The sequence below is a fragment of the Podarcis cretensis genome (genome assembly GCF_951804945.1).
Source record: "Podarcis cretensis genome assembly, chromosome: 4".
NCBI classification, from domain to species: Eukaryota; Metazoa; Chordata; class Lepidosauria; order Squamata; family Lacertidae; genus Podarcis; species Podarcis cretensis.
Window position 1 is genome coordinate 87,831,856 of NC_137173.1, and position 16,378 is coordinate 87,848,233.

The window sequence follows — 16,378 nt, forward strand, 5'->3', positions numbered from 1 at the left end:
CAACCTCAGCTTCCTCTGATGGGGCTGTGGGTGGAGCACCTGCAGGCAATGGGTCCTCCATCCCCTCAGGCGCCAGAGCAGACTCAGCTGGTGCCTGCACCTGAGGATCCAGCACAGGTGAGGACCCTCCAGGCTCATGCCCCAGCCCCGGCTCAGCTGGTTCTGGAGGCAGGGAATCCTGTGCAGGCTGGGATTCCTCAGGTTCAGCCTCTGAATCCTATTCCCAGGCCATCACACTAATAGATGGAGAGGAGAGTTGCTGCTGCTGTTGACCTGCATCTTCTCTGTGGCATCTAATTCATCCCAGAGCCACACATCCTCCCTTTTGGTATGTCTCCATTCAAGGGCCTATAGCAATTTCACTACATAATTGTAAGCGGCCCCCATGGCTGTGAATCAAGGAATGTCTACAGGAGCAGATCAGAAATAAATTCTTAAGCATGTTTTATAAATAAGGAGGGGGCTGAGGAGGAAGAGCGAGAGAGGAAGAAATGCGGTGTATAATTTGTCTGTTTCATTTCTGGTTAAGAGCTGAGTAGTCCAAATAGATAGCTATCTTTCTGCTGGGTGCATTTCCTCAAAGTACTTATTCCCTGCAAGCGGATGGCTGCATGGCTTGTCTGCTGCCTCCCCTGAGCATTTTGTACATTGTCTCATGGCTTAATGCAAAGATATTGATCCAGGACATTGTTTAGCGAGTGGGAGGCAGGCATTAATGCCTGGTATTTCCTTAGAAACATAAACCTTTAATTGACATCTTCTTTTCATGTTGGAGCGTTTGAAAGAGCGGTAATGAAGCCAAAGGAAGGAGGGAAGATAATAATGCGCCTAAGGAAGGAAAAGGGCTTAATTATCTCTGACAGCAACTTGCTCTTTGAGAGAGGCCTTGGGAGATCAAGAAATCCACCCAGTTGTCTCAAGAGCAGCCAGGCAGTCTTTGATTCGTCTGTCACCATCTGGAACACTGTCAGGATCAACCGGACTCCAAAACAGGTTCTGCATTCTGTTTGTCACGTGAAGCAAACCACTAGAGGCCACAGAGAGAAGGAAGGATGAGGGCTCCCAGGTGACCGCATGACTCATTCCATGCTCCAGGCATCTCTTTGCTTCTTCCTGACCTAACCTGGCTTTAAACACTTCCAGGTCAGGGATCATAAGGATGGGAACTGAAAAGAGCCACACTTGGAATACTGCAAGCAGTTCTAATTGCCTTGCCTCAAAAAGAATATTACAAGCTCTTTATGATGCGAGTGGGCATTATTATCTTGGAAGATGTTAAGTAGGGCCAGTTCTGGGGTGATTTCTAGCACTTGCTTAGTTATTTTGCATATTTCTTGTGTGATAGATGTCCAGAAGAGTTGGATTTGGGGACATTCCCACCACATGTGGAGGTATGTGCCTGTGGAGGTGCATCCTCTCCAGCCTTTTGGTGAGGTTCCTGGGCGTATTAGCACTAGTTTCCGTGGTGTTAGGTACTATCTGTAAGTGAGTTTTAGAGTGAGTTCTTTTCTTTTTGCTGATACCACTCCCCTGTCCCCCTCTTTCCATCCCTTTTCTTCCTAACCTAACACTGTATGTAACACTAATGTCTCACAACAAATGAAACTACAGTGGGTACCTCAGGTTAAGAACTTAATTCGTTCTGGAGGTCTGTTCTTAACCTGAAACTGTTCTTAACCTGAAGCACCACTTTAACTAATGGGGCCTCCCGCTGCCGCTGCACGATTTCTGTTCTCATCCTGAAGCAAAGTTCTTAACCCGAGGTACTATTTCTGGGTTAGCGGAGTCTGTAACCTGAAGCGTCTGTAACCTGAGGTACCACTGTAATCTGTAGAAAATTCAACTTGAAAAAAGAGACAATGCACTATTTCTGGGTTAGCAGAGTCTGTAACCTGAAGTGTATGTAACCTGAAGTGTATGTAACCCGAGGTATCACTGTATTTTTGTAAACTAATCTTTAATAATATATATATATATATATATATATATATATATATATATATATAAAAGATATTGTAAAGTTGAAAAAAGTTCAGAAAAGGGCAATCAAACTGATCAAGGCATAAGTTGGGTGCATCCCTCTCTCTCTGCTGTGCAGTACCAAGAGCCCCTGGGGTCTCAGGCACTCACACAGGGTCTGTCATTCTTTGGAGAAATGAGACACGACCAAGGCTGTCCTAGCTTTAAGAAACATGGTTTATTCACCTATTTACACCTTCAGTTTGTGTGGAAGGAAACCAGATCTTGCAGCATGGTCATTTCAAGAAGGGCTTGTCCCCCACAGCAGTGCAGTCCTGGAGTCCAAAGCATCTCTCCCAGCCAGCCTGCCCAAGATGGCTCCCACTTTCTCTTCTTCCTTCTTCTTCCCAGAGCACCCTGCTAAAAACTCTCTTTTCCTGTCACCTCACACCCAGTTACCCTGGCAACCTTCCAAATCTCTGTTCACACCTCAGGGCAAAGGGGCGGAACAGTCCTCTTGCATTGCCAATGGCTCTCAATGGCCCTGTATTGTTTCTTAATGGCCCTAGCTTGGCCAGGTCATTTTACATAGGCTAGCTCAGGAATTCCTCTGCAGCTTGCATTTCTCTCTTCACATCCCAAATAAATAAAAACCTATCGTTTATTAATTTCTAGGTTTTATGGCATTTCCCTCCCCATCTCCTCTATAAGGAAAGGTTACAACATCTGGAGCTGTCTAGTTTTGAAAAAAGGTGAGCATGGGATTACATGAGAGCACTATATATACATGTAGCGGAAGTGAATAGGGATAAGTTGTTCTTCCTCTGTCGCAACATTAGAATCTGGGGCCAGCTGGTGAAGCTAAATGTTAGAAGATTCAGGATTGGCTAAGGAAAGCACTTCTTCACATAATGCATGTCAGTGCTTTTTTCCCTAGAAAAATAGGTGTCAGTACTCACCATGAAGTTGTTACAGTAAGTGCCACACTTTTTAATAAAAACAAAAACAATAAATTATTAATAATAATAATAATAATAATAATAATAATAATAATAATATATTTATACCAGGCCCATCTGGCTGAGTCCCCCCAGCCACTCTGGGCGGCTTCCAACAAAACACTAAAATACAATAACCTATTAAACATTAAAAGCTTCCCTAAACAGGGCTGCCTTTAGATGTCTTCTAAAAGTTTGGTAGTTATTTTTCTCTTTGACAACTGGTGGGAGGGCGTTCCACAGGGCGGGCGCCACCACCGAGAAGGCCCTCTGCCTGGTTCCCTGTAACTTGGCTTCTCACAGTGAGGGAACCGCCAGAAGGCCCTCAGCGCTGGACCTCACTTAAATTTTTAAATTTATTAAAGTTTTTAAATTTATTTTTTAAAAAAGGTGCTGGTACTGCGCACCCTTGAGTACCCCTTGAAAAAAAAAGGCACTGGTGCATGGTTAAACTATGGAACTCGCTCCCACAAGAGACATTGATGGGGACTGCAATCATGGATATGGTCATCAATGGTTACTAGCCAGATTGGCTATGTTCTGCCTTCACTGTAGAAAGCAGAATGTCTCTGACTGCCATTTTCTGGGAGTCCCAGATGGGAATAGTGCTGTTTCACTCAGGTGTGCCAAGTGGTGGTGGGGGGTCTGAGGAGTCTTTAGAACTCCCCCATTTTTTTAAGGAGGCGGCTGGACTCCCCCCCAAATCCTGTGGCCTGCTCTGCCTCCCTGCTGATGTTGCACGGGCAAGAGAAGGCCGAGCGAGGAGCCCACCTCTGCGCTCCCCATTCCCCACCCCACGCGAGCACACTAGGGGGGGACAGGACACATCACATGACATGTCATGTGATGTGCCTCTGCAATGTGGGGGTAAGTCAGCGCCCTCGGTTGCACTTGTGTTTTGCATGTGGATTTGGCATAGGTTGGCTGCTGAGAAGAGGATGCTAGACCTAATGGGTCTTGTGGTCTGATCCAGCAGGAATATACAGTGGTGCCTCGCAAGACGAAATTAATCCCTTCCGTGTGGCTCTTCGTATAGCGGTTTTTTCGTCTTGCGAAGCAAGCCCATTGACAGCTTAGCGGATTAGCGCTATTAGCGGTTTAGCGGCTTTTAGTGGATCAGCTGTTAAGCGGCTTAGCGGCTTAGGAAAAGGGGGAAAAGAGGGGGGGAAACCCGCAGGAACTCGCAAGACATTTTCATCTTGCGAAGCAAGCCCATAGGGAAATTCGTTTTGCGAAGCGCCTCCAAAACGGAAAACCCTTTCGTCTAGCGGGTTTTCCGTCTTGCGAGGCGTTCGTCTTGCGGGGCACCACTGTACTGATGTTCTCATCTCAAGCTCTTCATCTAATGGTAGGAAATAAAGATGCATTGAGTTTCTGCAATCTAGCTTAAAAAGTACTTTTCTCTTCTAATAACAGATGCGGAATTCTTTCCTCTTCCTTGCCCTGACTTCACATAGGGCAATCTTTTTGCAGAAGCTTGATGGCACACCTGGGGATACCCAAAGACACACTGAGACCATGAGGCCACCTTATGCTTGCTAAAGAAAAGCAGGTCTGAGTCTGGTCAAGGCCTGGATGCATGACTGCTTTGGAATTACATGTACCCTGCCATCAGTTCTAGGGAGGAAGGACGGTCATAAATGTAAGAAAACAATTCAACACAATGAAATATAACAAGTTATATTATCCCTCCTGCTTGCCACCTCGCCCTGCTTCCACTTTCTTCCACCTCTTCTTTAAACACTTAAAAAATAATAATGATTCCTATAGGGATGTGAACCTGATTCCATTGTTTGTTCTTGCTTCTCTCTCCCATCTCCTCTGAATCATTTGGTTTGCCAGTTGGGCATCTTCCTGCCTTGAATAAACCACATTCCCCCGGTTATTCAAGGCTGGTCATTAGCACCCCGGTTTCCCCACCCTACCCCCCTTCCTGAAATTATGAATGAAAAGCCTTGTTGTTCTTTACAAATAACTCCGGGTTCCTCAGTCAGTCAAATTCAAATGGGAAGTGACTGATGGACAAAGGGGCCTGTATGATGGACAGGCCGCTCAGCAAGTCATCAGTGTTCACAGGAAGTTTTTTTTTAAAAGACACACAATATAGGTACTGCGGCTTGGGCGTTCTCTGTGGTCAGGGCTGCTTGAGCAAGGAGAGGCGGGAGGAAGAAAATAATCCCTACCCCCCATCCTCTCTAACATAAGAAAGGAAGGGAGCAGCAGCAAGTTAATAAAAGGCCATGCCAGTTCTGCCTGAGCAGAACTTCTGAACCTTTCCATAGTGACACCTCCACCTTCTGCTCCAGCCATCCTCATCAGAGCAGGCAGTTTGGGGTGGCGGGCGGGGCGGGGGGGGGGGAGAGAGAAGGCAGGCACCGCCATTTAGTCAATTTTGAATGCAGAGTGGGTCACATACTTCGAACAGCACACCCACCCGCTGAGCTTTCCGGCATTGTCCTGGGCCCCCTTTTCACAACAGGGGAAAAGGTAATTGACAGCTTGATTGTTCCGGCCGGACCCCTGCTGCTTTAAAATACTCCCAGGCCCCAGTCAAACCGTTGTCAATAATAGCTGTCAGAGGTGATGAGTGTAGAAGGAGGCTGTTCAGGAAGCGGTTTGGAGCCCTTCAAAGTGGACAGGCCCGAGTGACTTCTCTGGTACCGTAGCTGCCACAGGCAAGCCCCCCTCTCCCTTCGAAACTAGCCTTCAAGCAATAAATCAAACTTGTTTCCTGGACTATACAAAGAACAGCTGGTTATCCCCCTCCCTATTTTTTTTTTAAAAGAAGTCTTAAAAAAATTAAGCACAGGAAACCAGGCATGTCATAGTTTGGCAAAACAGTTTGGGTGATTTAGCCGTTGAACATCTCTCTCCCTCTTGCTCTCTCTCAAATGTTTTAGTCCTGGTCAGCTTCCCCTTCTCTGACTTTTTATCTACTGCCTTCCTTCACGTCTGCGTTTGCTGCTGCTGCGTTGTCCATAATTCATCTCCTGTCTCCCACACAGCGCAGGAAGTGCACTGAGTAGTTTGCAAAGAAAATTGACCACAGTTCCCTGTTTTGGAGGGATCACATATTCCCCAAAGAGGAGTTGAACTTGTCTGGTCCGTTGATTTAAGAGCCCATAAAAGAGGCATTTGTGGAGTTCTGCAGGCTTGCATTGTTCAGGCTATTATGCTGTAGATAGAACAGCAAGCATGGCGGATGTGAAAGACATCTCCACCCAACAGAAACTGCCGGGTCTGTCTATGGGGAATAGGCTGCCACACGGTCCTGCCAACCTTCTGTTCACTTGCCAGGGGCTGTTGAAACCTACTTTATGGAGCATGTTGTACTGTGTCAGAACATCTAGCCCAATACTGGCAGTGGCTCTCCAAGATCTCAGGTTCAGGACTTTTCTAGCTCTCCTTGAGATCATTTGGGGAAGGGACATAGCTCAGTGGTAGAGCAACTGCTTCACATGTAGAAGGTCCTGGATTCAACCCATGGTATCTACAGGTAAGGCTGTAAATGTCTTCTGAGAGACTGGAGATAGCCCAATGGCCTGACTCACTATAAGGTAGCTTCCTAGGTCCCTGTGTCAGCCAGAACACTTGATGGATGAGTGAGGAACTCAGCTTGGATCTCCTTATTCCTCATTCAGCAATCTGGCACCGCCTGTCCTGGTATGCCCTGCGGAGGACATTAAGGTCCATAAATAACAACCTTTAGGTCCATAAATAACAACACTTTGGAGGTCCCGAGCCTCAAGGAAGTTAGATTGGTCTCAGCTAGGGCCAGGGCCTTTTCAGTACTGCCCCCAACTTGGTGGAACGCTCTGTCACAAGAAACTAGGGCCCTGCAGGATTTGACATCTTTCCGCAGGGCCTGCAAGATGGAGCTGTTCCACTTGGCCTTCAGTTTAGACTCACTCTGACCCCTTATATGGGATTTTCCCTTGGCTTTTTTGCTGGTCCATGTAGTACCGGCATGGATAGCTGGCTCAGGTGAATATCTGATGTTTCCTCCCTTTATGGTCTTGATTTATGGGCTACTTCTAAAATGAGGCTGCCTTTTAAGCTGCCTTTTAAGCCGTATTTTAAATAACTGTTTGTTTGTTTGTTTGTTTGTTTGTTTGTTTGTTGTTGTTGTTGTTGTTTCAATTACATTTTATTGTAATTTATATTTGGTGTTAGCAGCCCTGAGCCCAGCCCTGGCCACGGAGGCGGGGTATAAATAAAAAAATAAAATAAAAATAAAAATAAAAATAATTATGCTACACTGACTGTTGTAATAACTGCATGTTGGCTGTCCTCTGCACACCATCCAGCTGTGGTCTGACCAAGACAGAACAGAGCAGTGCTATTACTTCCCTTGATCTGGACACTATAATTCTGTTGATGGTGTCTAGAATAGCATTAGCTTTTTTTTTGCTGCTGCACCACACTGTTGACTCGTGTTAAGCTTGCGGTCTACTAAGACCTCTCAATCATTTTCATATGTACTACTGGCAAGCCAGGTGTGCCCCATCTTATATTTGTGCAGCTGGTTATTCCTGCCTAAGCATAAAGGTAAAGGTAAAGGTACCCCTGCCCGTACGGGCCAGTCTTGCCAGACTCTGGGGTTGTGCGCCCATCTCACTCAAGAAGCCGGGGGCCAGCGCTGTCCGCAGACACTTCTGGGTCACGTGGCCAGCGTGACAAAGCTGCATCTGGCAAGCCAGCGCAGCACATGGAAACGCCATTTACCTTCCCGCTAGTAAGCAGTCCCTATTTATCTACTTGCACCCGGGGGTGCTTTCGAACTGCTAGGTTGGCAGGCGCTGGGACCGAGCAGCGGGAGCGCACCCCGCCGCGGGGACTCGAACCGCCGACCTCTCGATCGGCAAGCCTAAGCATAGAACCTGATATTTCTCCCTATTTGTCCCAGTTCTCCAATCTGTTAAGGCCACCTTGAATCCCCATTCTGTCTTCAGTGGCATTGGCTACCCATCCCAGTTTGGCATCATCTGAAAATTTGGTGAGCATCTCTTCAAATCCTTTGTCCATGTCATTTATGAAGACGTTGAACAACAATGGGTCCAGAACAGAACCCCGAAGCACCTCACGTCGCATTCCCCCCAGGTCACTCAACCAGCTACAAATCCACCTAACAGTTATCATGTCGAGTCCACATTTTACCAACATCTCTGCAAAAATATCATGGATGACGTTGTTATTATGCAGTTCAGAACACAACAGACACATTTTGTATCTGCTTCCTCTTGTTGTTGTTTAGTCTTTTAGTCGTGTCCGACTCTTCATGACTCCATGGACCAGAGCACGCCAGGCACTCCTGTCTTCCACTGCCTCCCGCAGTTTGGTCAAACTCATGCTGGTAGCTTCAAGAACACTGTCCAACCATCTCATCCTCTGTCATCCCCTTCTCCTTGTGCCCTCAATCTTTCCCAACATCAGGGTCTTTTCCAGGCAGTCTTCTCTTCAACAGGCAGTCTTCTCTTCTCATGAGGTGGCCAAAGTATTGGAGCCTCAGCTTCAGGATCTGCCCTTCCAGTGAGCACTCAGGGCTGATTTCCTTAAGAATGGAGAGGTTTGATCTTCTTGCAGTCCATGGGACTCTCAAGAGTCTCCTCCAGCACCATAATTCAAAAGTATCTGCTTCCTCTATCACTTGGCTAATAGCAAATTGGTGAGCAGGATGATTTAACATAGGGAAATAACACAGAGGGTCCGAGGATGTGGGAGAAAGGTCTAACTATTCTCCCCCAGTTTTGCAGCTCCAATCCAAACAGGATCCTTTCTGGCATGCTTAAACTGAAATAAAAAAGCAGTTGCGAAACTAGATTACTGATCTCCCATGTCATGAGTGTTCTGGACCCTCCAAGTGTCCAATTAACATGAATTCTTTTTTTAAAAAAAAAAAAATAATATATTTATTTATTTTCCAAAATCAAAAAAATACATCAAAACATCACAAAACAACAGAGACAATACATCAAATGAAAAAAAAAGTATGAGAAAATAAAAATTTAAAAACAAGAACTCCAGTTTTCAGACTCATGTTTAGAAAGCTTCGTTTCTTGACCTCCTCATGCCTCCCTTTTTTGTATTCTCATTTAACATGAATTCTTTGCCACATATAAATATTGCCAATATGGGACAGAATGCAGAAGGACTGGCTGACAGCTGATAATGCAAATCTTTCATTAGTTACAAAAATTTAAAAATGCACATTAAAAAATGATGCAAAGATACTTTGCTGTTGAACTGTTTGCTGTTTATAGTTCTATATGGCAGTTTCTCAATAAAGGGGAAAGAAATGCACTGTAAATTAGCATTACCTACCAAGTTAAGTGAAAGCTAATTTAATCCTCAAGTGTGGAAGTTGGCAGGTACTTAGGACTCAAACTGTGCTAGCAGTCAGAAGGTCAATGATTTGTCATGGTCTCAAAGTCAGGTAAATAATCTAAACCTTGAGCAGAATCAAGCTTGGGGCAAAGGCCTCTTCTAGAGAAGGCAGAACAGTGGAAAGAGTGTTGGCATATGACCAAGGAGATCTGGGTTCTTCAAATCCTGTTTTAGCCCTGTAGCTCACTGGATGGCCTTAGGGCAGTATCACCCAGAGGACTACTGTTCTCCATCTCATGATATAGTATCAGAGATTTTATTTAATACAGAAAAAGAAATAGTGTTCAGGAGTCACAAATGAGGTTATTCCATTTTGCTCTCACAACAGCCCTGCTAGGCAGAGAGATAGTGACTATTTAGATTTTACACATCACTTGGGAAGACAGGCGAACTAATACCAGTGTACTGGAAGAAGCAAAGATCACCAGTGTTGAAGCAATGATTCTTCAACATCAACTTCGTTGGACTGATCATGTTCTGTGGATGCCTGATGATTGTCTTCCAAAGCAACTACTCTATTCTGAACTTAAAAATAAAAAGTGTAATGCTGGTGGTCAACAAAAGAGGTTTAAAGACGGTCTCAAGGCAAATCTTTAAAAATGTAGTATAAACACTGACAACTGGGAAAAACTAGCCTGCGAGTGCTCCAGTTGGAGAACAGCCTTTACCAAAGGTGTCATGGGCTTTGAAGACGCTCGAACTCAGGACAAAAGGGAGAAACATGCTGAGAGGAAAGCACGCTTGGCAAATCCACACCATGATCAGCTCCCACCTGGAAACCAATGTCCCCACTGTGGAAGGATGCGTGGATCCAGAATTGGCCTCCACAGTCACTTAACGGACTCATTGTTAAAACTGTGTTTATGGAAGACAATCTTACTCAGCTACGAGTGATTGCCAAAGAAGAAGAAAGAAGAAGACTTAGATTTGGAGATTTGAGAACCCCATTTCCTTGGTCAAACCCCAGGACTGTCCATGCTAGACCATCTTCCTTAGAAGAATTAGAATGAATGATCAGTTATGTCATTGAGCTCAGCACGTACCATTTGCATATGCAGAAAAACTCTGCTGCATATATTAATTAACTCACATGCCTAGCACTGCGATGCTAAGACTGAATTTACTTTTTTGGGGGGAAAGTATTGTCTGTGTTGCACCAAACATTCTAGTGAAATCTGTTTAAAAATGGCCCATGGTAATTTGTTTGGACACCTGGGTTTGATTATAACTAGCAGTCCATGGAGCTTGTGGGATCTTAGCATAAGGTAAAGTGAAATTGTACTCTACATTTGTAAACTCTTATCCACAAACATAACATGAGTCAATGGTGCGATGCAGCAGCTGAAAAAGCTAACACTATTCTGGGCTGCATCAACAGAAGTATAGTGTAAATATCAAGGGAAGTAATAATACTTTGGTATACTCGGTCCAGTATACCTGAAGGAGCGTCTCCACCCCCATCATTCTGCCCAAAAACTGAGGTCCAGTGCCGAGGGCCTTCTGGCGGTTCCCTCGCTGCGAGAAGCCAAGTTACAGGGAACCAGGCAGAGGGCTTTCTCGGTAGTGGCACCCGCCTGTGGAACGCCCTCCCACCAGATGTCAAAGAGAACAACAACTACCAGACTTTTAGAAGACATCTGAAGGCAGCCCTGTTTAGGGAAGCTTTTAATGTTTAATAGACTATTCTATTTTAATATTCTGTTGGAAGCCATCCAGTGTGGCTGGGGAAACCCAGCCAGATGGGAGGGGTATAAATAAATTCTTATTCTTATTCTTATTCTTATTCTTATTCTTATTCTTATTCTTATTCTTATTCTTATTCTACCATTCTGTTCTTCATTGGTCAGACCACACCTGGAACACTGTGTCCATTTTGGGCACCACAGTTTAAGAAGGATGTTGATAAGCTGGAACATGTGCAGAAAAGGACAACCAAGATGATCAAGGGTCTGGAAACCAAGCCTTATGAAAAGCGCTTGAAGGAGCTGGATGTGTTTAGCCTGGAAAAGTGGAGACTGAGAGAAGGTATGATAGCCATCTTCAAATATCTGAAGGGCTGTCACATGGAAGATGGGGCATGCTTGTTTTCTTCTGCTCTGGAGGGCAGGACTCGAACCAAAGGATTCAAGTTACAGGAAAGGCGATTCCAACTAAACATTGGGAAGAACTTTCTGGCAGTAAGAGCTTTTTGACCATGGAATGGGCTCCCACGAGAGGTGGTGGACTCTCCCTCCTTGGAGGTTTTAAAGCAGATGTTGGATGGCCATCTGTCATGGATGCGTTGCGGGTGTGTGTGTGTTGGAATAGATGACCTTTGGGGTCCCTTCCAACTCTACGATTCTATAATTCAATATATTCAGTGCTAGGTGATGGCACAGGTTGCAGACATTGTACATAGTTCCCAGCCACAAAGATTTCAGGGATGAGAAAAACATCCTAATCTTCCTCCGCACCCTTCGCATTGCCTGAATCTCCAGCCTTCCTTTTCTGTTGCATTGGGAGAAATGATTGTTAGTGGAGCCGTAAAGGTAAAGGTACCCCTGCCCGTACGGGCCAGTCTTGACAGACTCTGGGGTTGTGCGCCCATCTCACTTAAGAGGCCAGGGGCCAGCGCTGTCCGGAGACACTTCCGGGTCACGTGGCCAGCGTGACATCGCTGCTCTGGCGAGCCAGAGCCGCACACGGAAACGCCGTTTACCTTCCCGCTGGTAAGCGGTCCCTATTTATCTACTTGCACCCGGAGGTGCTTTCGAACTGCTAGGTTGGCAGGCGCTGGGACCAAGCAGCGGGAGCGCACCCCGCCGCAGGGATTCGAACCGCCAACCTTTCGATCGGCAAGCCCTAGGCGCTGAGGCTTTAACCCACAGCGCCACCTGCGTGAACACTGGATACTGTTAATCTGCTGTTTGTGTAAGTCGTTGGGTCTTAGTGCGCTAGCAGTTGCATAAAACTAATTTTGCTATTTAGATTTATGGGGACTGGAAGAAGTTCTCTTGCCCACAGGTCATACAGACGTTGAGCTTACAGACTGGAAGGGGGACAAAGGCCACCAAAGAGAAATATCTCCTTTAGTTTGAGAACCCACAAAAAAATAAGTGTGCTGTACTCCCCCTGCTGGCTTGATGGTAACAGCTAGCCAGAGAAACCTTGTATCCCAATAGGATTGATACTGTATCCCAAAGAGGAAATGGTTGTCCCTTGCTCAGGTTTGGCTTTAAGGCAAAAAGTTTCAAAAATATTGAAACTTTTAATCAATTAAGTGGTTAAGTTAAACAATGTGACCTCCTTTCAACTGCCTTCAAGCCAAACCTGAGCAATCAGGCAAAACATTTTTTTATATAAATATATGAATACTTATAAAAACTGTAGATGGGAGGCAAAATCTCAGAAGAGGTATTCCCCGTTTATATATAATTTTTAGTTAAGTATTTTCTTGGTTTACAAAAGTATGTACATTGTCTAGTTTAACAGGCCAGGGAGTGCCTCTTCTAAGTTCCTACTGGTGCCTGTGATATATACACAAACCATCTAAGCACAAAGAAAGTCTCTCCCCCCTTTCAAAGGGATTGTTTCAGCCCAATGCAAATTTATTCAGATTTCATTGATAAAGACTCATCTGGGTAATCCACAGGACAATTTCTTTAACTGGGTTGCAGGCTGCAATCCTTAAACAGTGATTTAATAAGAGCCAGCCACAAGGTTGTTAGTTTATTTGACTTTGAGAAATTTGTTAAAAGACAGGTTGCCACCTTTTTTAACTGGCCATGCTCCTGTGCCCTTAAAAGTGACCTGACATACTGAAATGAAGAAAGTGGCAAATTCCTCCTCATTTTCTCTTCATGGCAGGAAAATAATTGACTCCTTAATTTAATATTATTGGGCTGCTTGCTATTATCAAAGCAGCAGGAATACACCCTTGTTCAAATTAATTGAAACAAACAATGTAGTTTATTGTACAAAACTCACATATACCTGTACTAAACTCACATATACATGCATTAGTAACGGATATGACCTCCATTTGAACACAGTTTGGCATGGAGTCTACTAGTTTTGAACAGTCACTGTTGATTTTCGGATCCCTTTACCACACTTGAATCAGCTCCTGAATGAGCTTCTCCATAGTCATACAGTCTATAGCAGGGAGGCGACTTTTGCATATAGCTCACAAATTCTCAATGGGATTTACTTCCGGGGAATTCCCTGGCCAATCAAGTACCTTTATTTGCTGCTCTGTCATGAATTTCTCCACCACTTTCAATGTGTGACAGGGGGCTAGGTCCTGCTGCAATATCCCAGTACCATAAGAATACCTCTTTTCCAGCTCTGGAATAACTCTCTTTCATAGAACCTCAATATATTGTGGTGAGCACATCTTTCCTTCTATTGGCTGCAGGCTTCCGACACTGTAATGATCAACTGACTTTTCATGTTTGTTTTGAGTATAGGATTACGAGTAAGATAGAAAACATGCTTTGTTTCAATTAATTTGCACAAGGGTATAGGACCTTGTTTAAAAAAGAGAGAGTTGGCAATCCCAGTTGGAAGTGCAAGTGAAAAAGAACACAATAATGATGCTGCTTTGATTCAGGTTCAGTCTGGGATAGATGCTCCCATCTGAAACCCTGGAAAACTACTTCTAGTCCATGTGGCCAATACAGTGGTAAGTGGTACCTAAGGTTAAGTACTTAATTCGTTCCGGAGGTCCGTACTTAACCTGAAACTGTTCTGAACCTGAAGCACCACTTTAGCTAATGGGGCCTCCTGCTACCGCTGGAGCACGATTTCTATTCTCTCTCTCTTTTTTTAAAAAAATAATTTTTATTAACTGGCCAATCACATCAAATTAAATCACATCATATAAATTCCGAATTACAAAGCCAAATTTTTAAATTTTGTTGGGGGAACCCATACTTCAAGATCCAAAGGGGAGCACGATTTCTATTCTCATCCTGAAGCAAAGTTCTTAACCTGAAGCACTATTTCTGGGTTAGCGGAGTCTGTAACCTGAAGCGTATGTAACCTGAAGAGTATGTAACCCGAGGTACCACTGTATCAGCTTCCCACCCCTGCTCTAATGTGAGGTTCAAGAGGGCCCCAGAATATCCTGTGGATGTTTCTAGCATGAAAGCCACAACCCCACAGAGGAGCAATGAAGATTTAGCTGCCACCTTATGCAGATAGGAGTTGTTTGGGGTATACCCTCTGGCGAAGCAAGAGCAGTGATATGGAGTAAAAATAAATAAATCCATTTCTTACGTAGCCATGAAAGAATGTCAATGGAAAATCAGTCTTGGGCAAGCTTAGCAGTTTCAGCATTTTTAGTTTTGTTTACCAAATGCTAGTGTAGCAAACATGATAAATTAGATCGCTCTCAAGGGCATCATAAAATTCCCCAATGCACATTTTCTGATTTAATCACTCTATGCAAATCACCCTCCTTTGCACAGAAAACATTTCCAGGTCGAACTTATCTTGGAAACTTGCATCTCTGCCCAAGAGGCAGGATTGCAGCCTTGTTCTTCAGTGATTTGCACGTGATCTGTGTCAACAGATATCCTATACAGGTCTAGAGGCATGCAATAGCATGGTAATACAAATTCCAGCCTCACTTTCCTCTGAGATGGATGCACAAAGCTAGGGGCAAGCCAGGCGAAACGTGCAGTTATGAAGCAGCGATGGAAACGACCAAGAAGAGTCTTGAAAATATCGGAAGTGTCATGCTATGCTGAGGACATCAAAGCTGATGTCCTGATCTTTTAAAATGTCAGATTTCCTGTGGATGATGGCGTCATGCCGACATAAAACTAAAGCAAATGGACACAATGTGGGCTACTCCATGGGAAAACCCTAGTATGAAAGTGCTGAAGTTAGTCTGCAAGACTTTTGTTTTTTGGGGGGAAGCAGTCATTTTGTTTTTTGGGGGGAACAGGACGCGGGTGGCGCTGTGGGTTAAACCACAGAGCCTAGGACTTGCCGATCAGAAGTTTGACAGTTCGAATCCCTGCGACGGGGTGAACTCCCGTTGCTCGGTCCCTGCTCCTGCCAACCTAGCAGTTCAAAAGCACGTCAAAGTGCAAGTAGATAAACAGGTGGGAAGGTAAACGATGTTTCCATACACTGCTCTGGTTCGCCAGAAGCGGCTTAGTCATGCTGGCCACATGACCTGGAAGCGGTACACTGGCTCCCTCGGCCAATATAGCGAGATGAGCGCCGCAACCCCAGAGTCGGTCACGACTGGACCTAATGGTCAGGGGTCCCTTTACCTTTAGTCACTGTAGCATCCTAAAGTCAGAGAGGGAAAGTTAATCTATGTCACCTGTCCCCCCCAATGTTGTTGGTCTCCCATCAGCTGTAGTCAGCATGGCCAATGGTCAGAGAAGGATGAGGGGTGTTCCAGAAACATCTGGAAGGACAAAGATTGCCCACCCCCTATCTATGCTATTTGCAGCTGCCATTCTGCAGTGAATGTATTCTCAGCACAGAGCCATAAAAGGTGATAAGGCTTTCCTAAATAATGTCCTCCTTTCCTTCCTTCCTTCCTACTATAAAAACCCTCTTCCAAATGCTCTCCTTTGATGGACAGCTGAAATCTACATAACATCCTCTGCAGCCTGAAACTCCTGAAAGCAATTAGAGGGATAGTCTCCCATTACGTCTCTTTGATCATAGAGATTAGTGGAAATGCCTTGTGGGTACCTTTTGCTCATCTTCTTGCCAGTGCTGAATTGTTAGTAAAGACACACAGTTTTTTTGGTTTTTTTTTTAAGGAACAAAAGAAAAAAAGAAAATCCCTTCTGTCTATACTATTCAAGTTAAGCGTCTATGGGAACTTGCTGCTAGGCTACTTTTCACAATCCCTTTTGATTATGTTGACTTCGACAGTTGCAAATATCTGGGCTGCACACATTATCTTCCTTCTGTCTTTTGGTGTCCCCAGCCCCTAGACTCTTGCTGGTGGGGTGTATCTCTGGGGTGGGGTGTAGAAAATGAAGGGCACCCAATTAAACAGGCAGCAGATGCTTTAAAATGTCTAT

General features: G+C 44.8%; 1 long non-coding RNA gene across 1 annotated transcript in view; it reads left to right on the top strand.

Annotated features, from left to right (window-relative positions):
• The window catches only part of LOC307214513, a 214,102-nt gene extending 198,807 nt beyond the window's left edge, over positions 1-15,295 (top strand). The window contains exon 3 of the long non-coding RNA XR_013838175.1: positions 15,274-15,295. This is a non-coding gene — a long non-coding RNA (uncharacterized lncRNA). The remainder of the gene's footprint in view (positions 1-15,273) is intronic.
• The last annotated feature ends 1,083 nt before the right edge of the window (positions 15,296-16,378 follow it).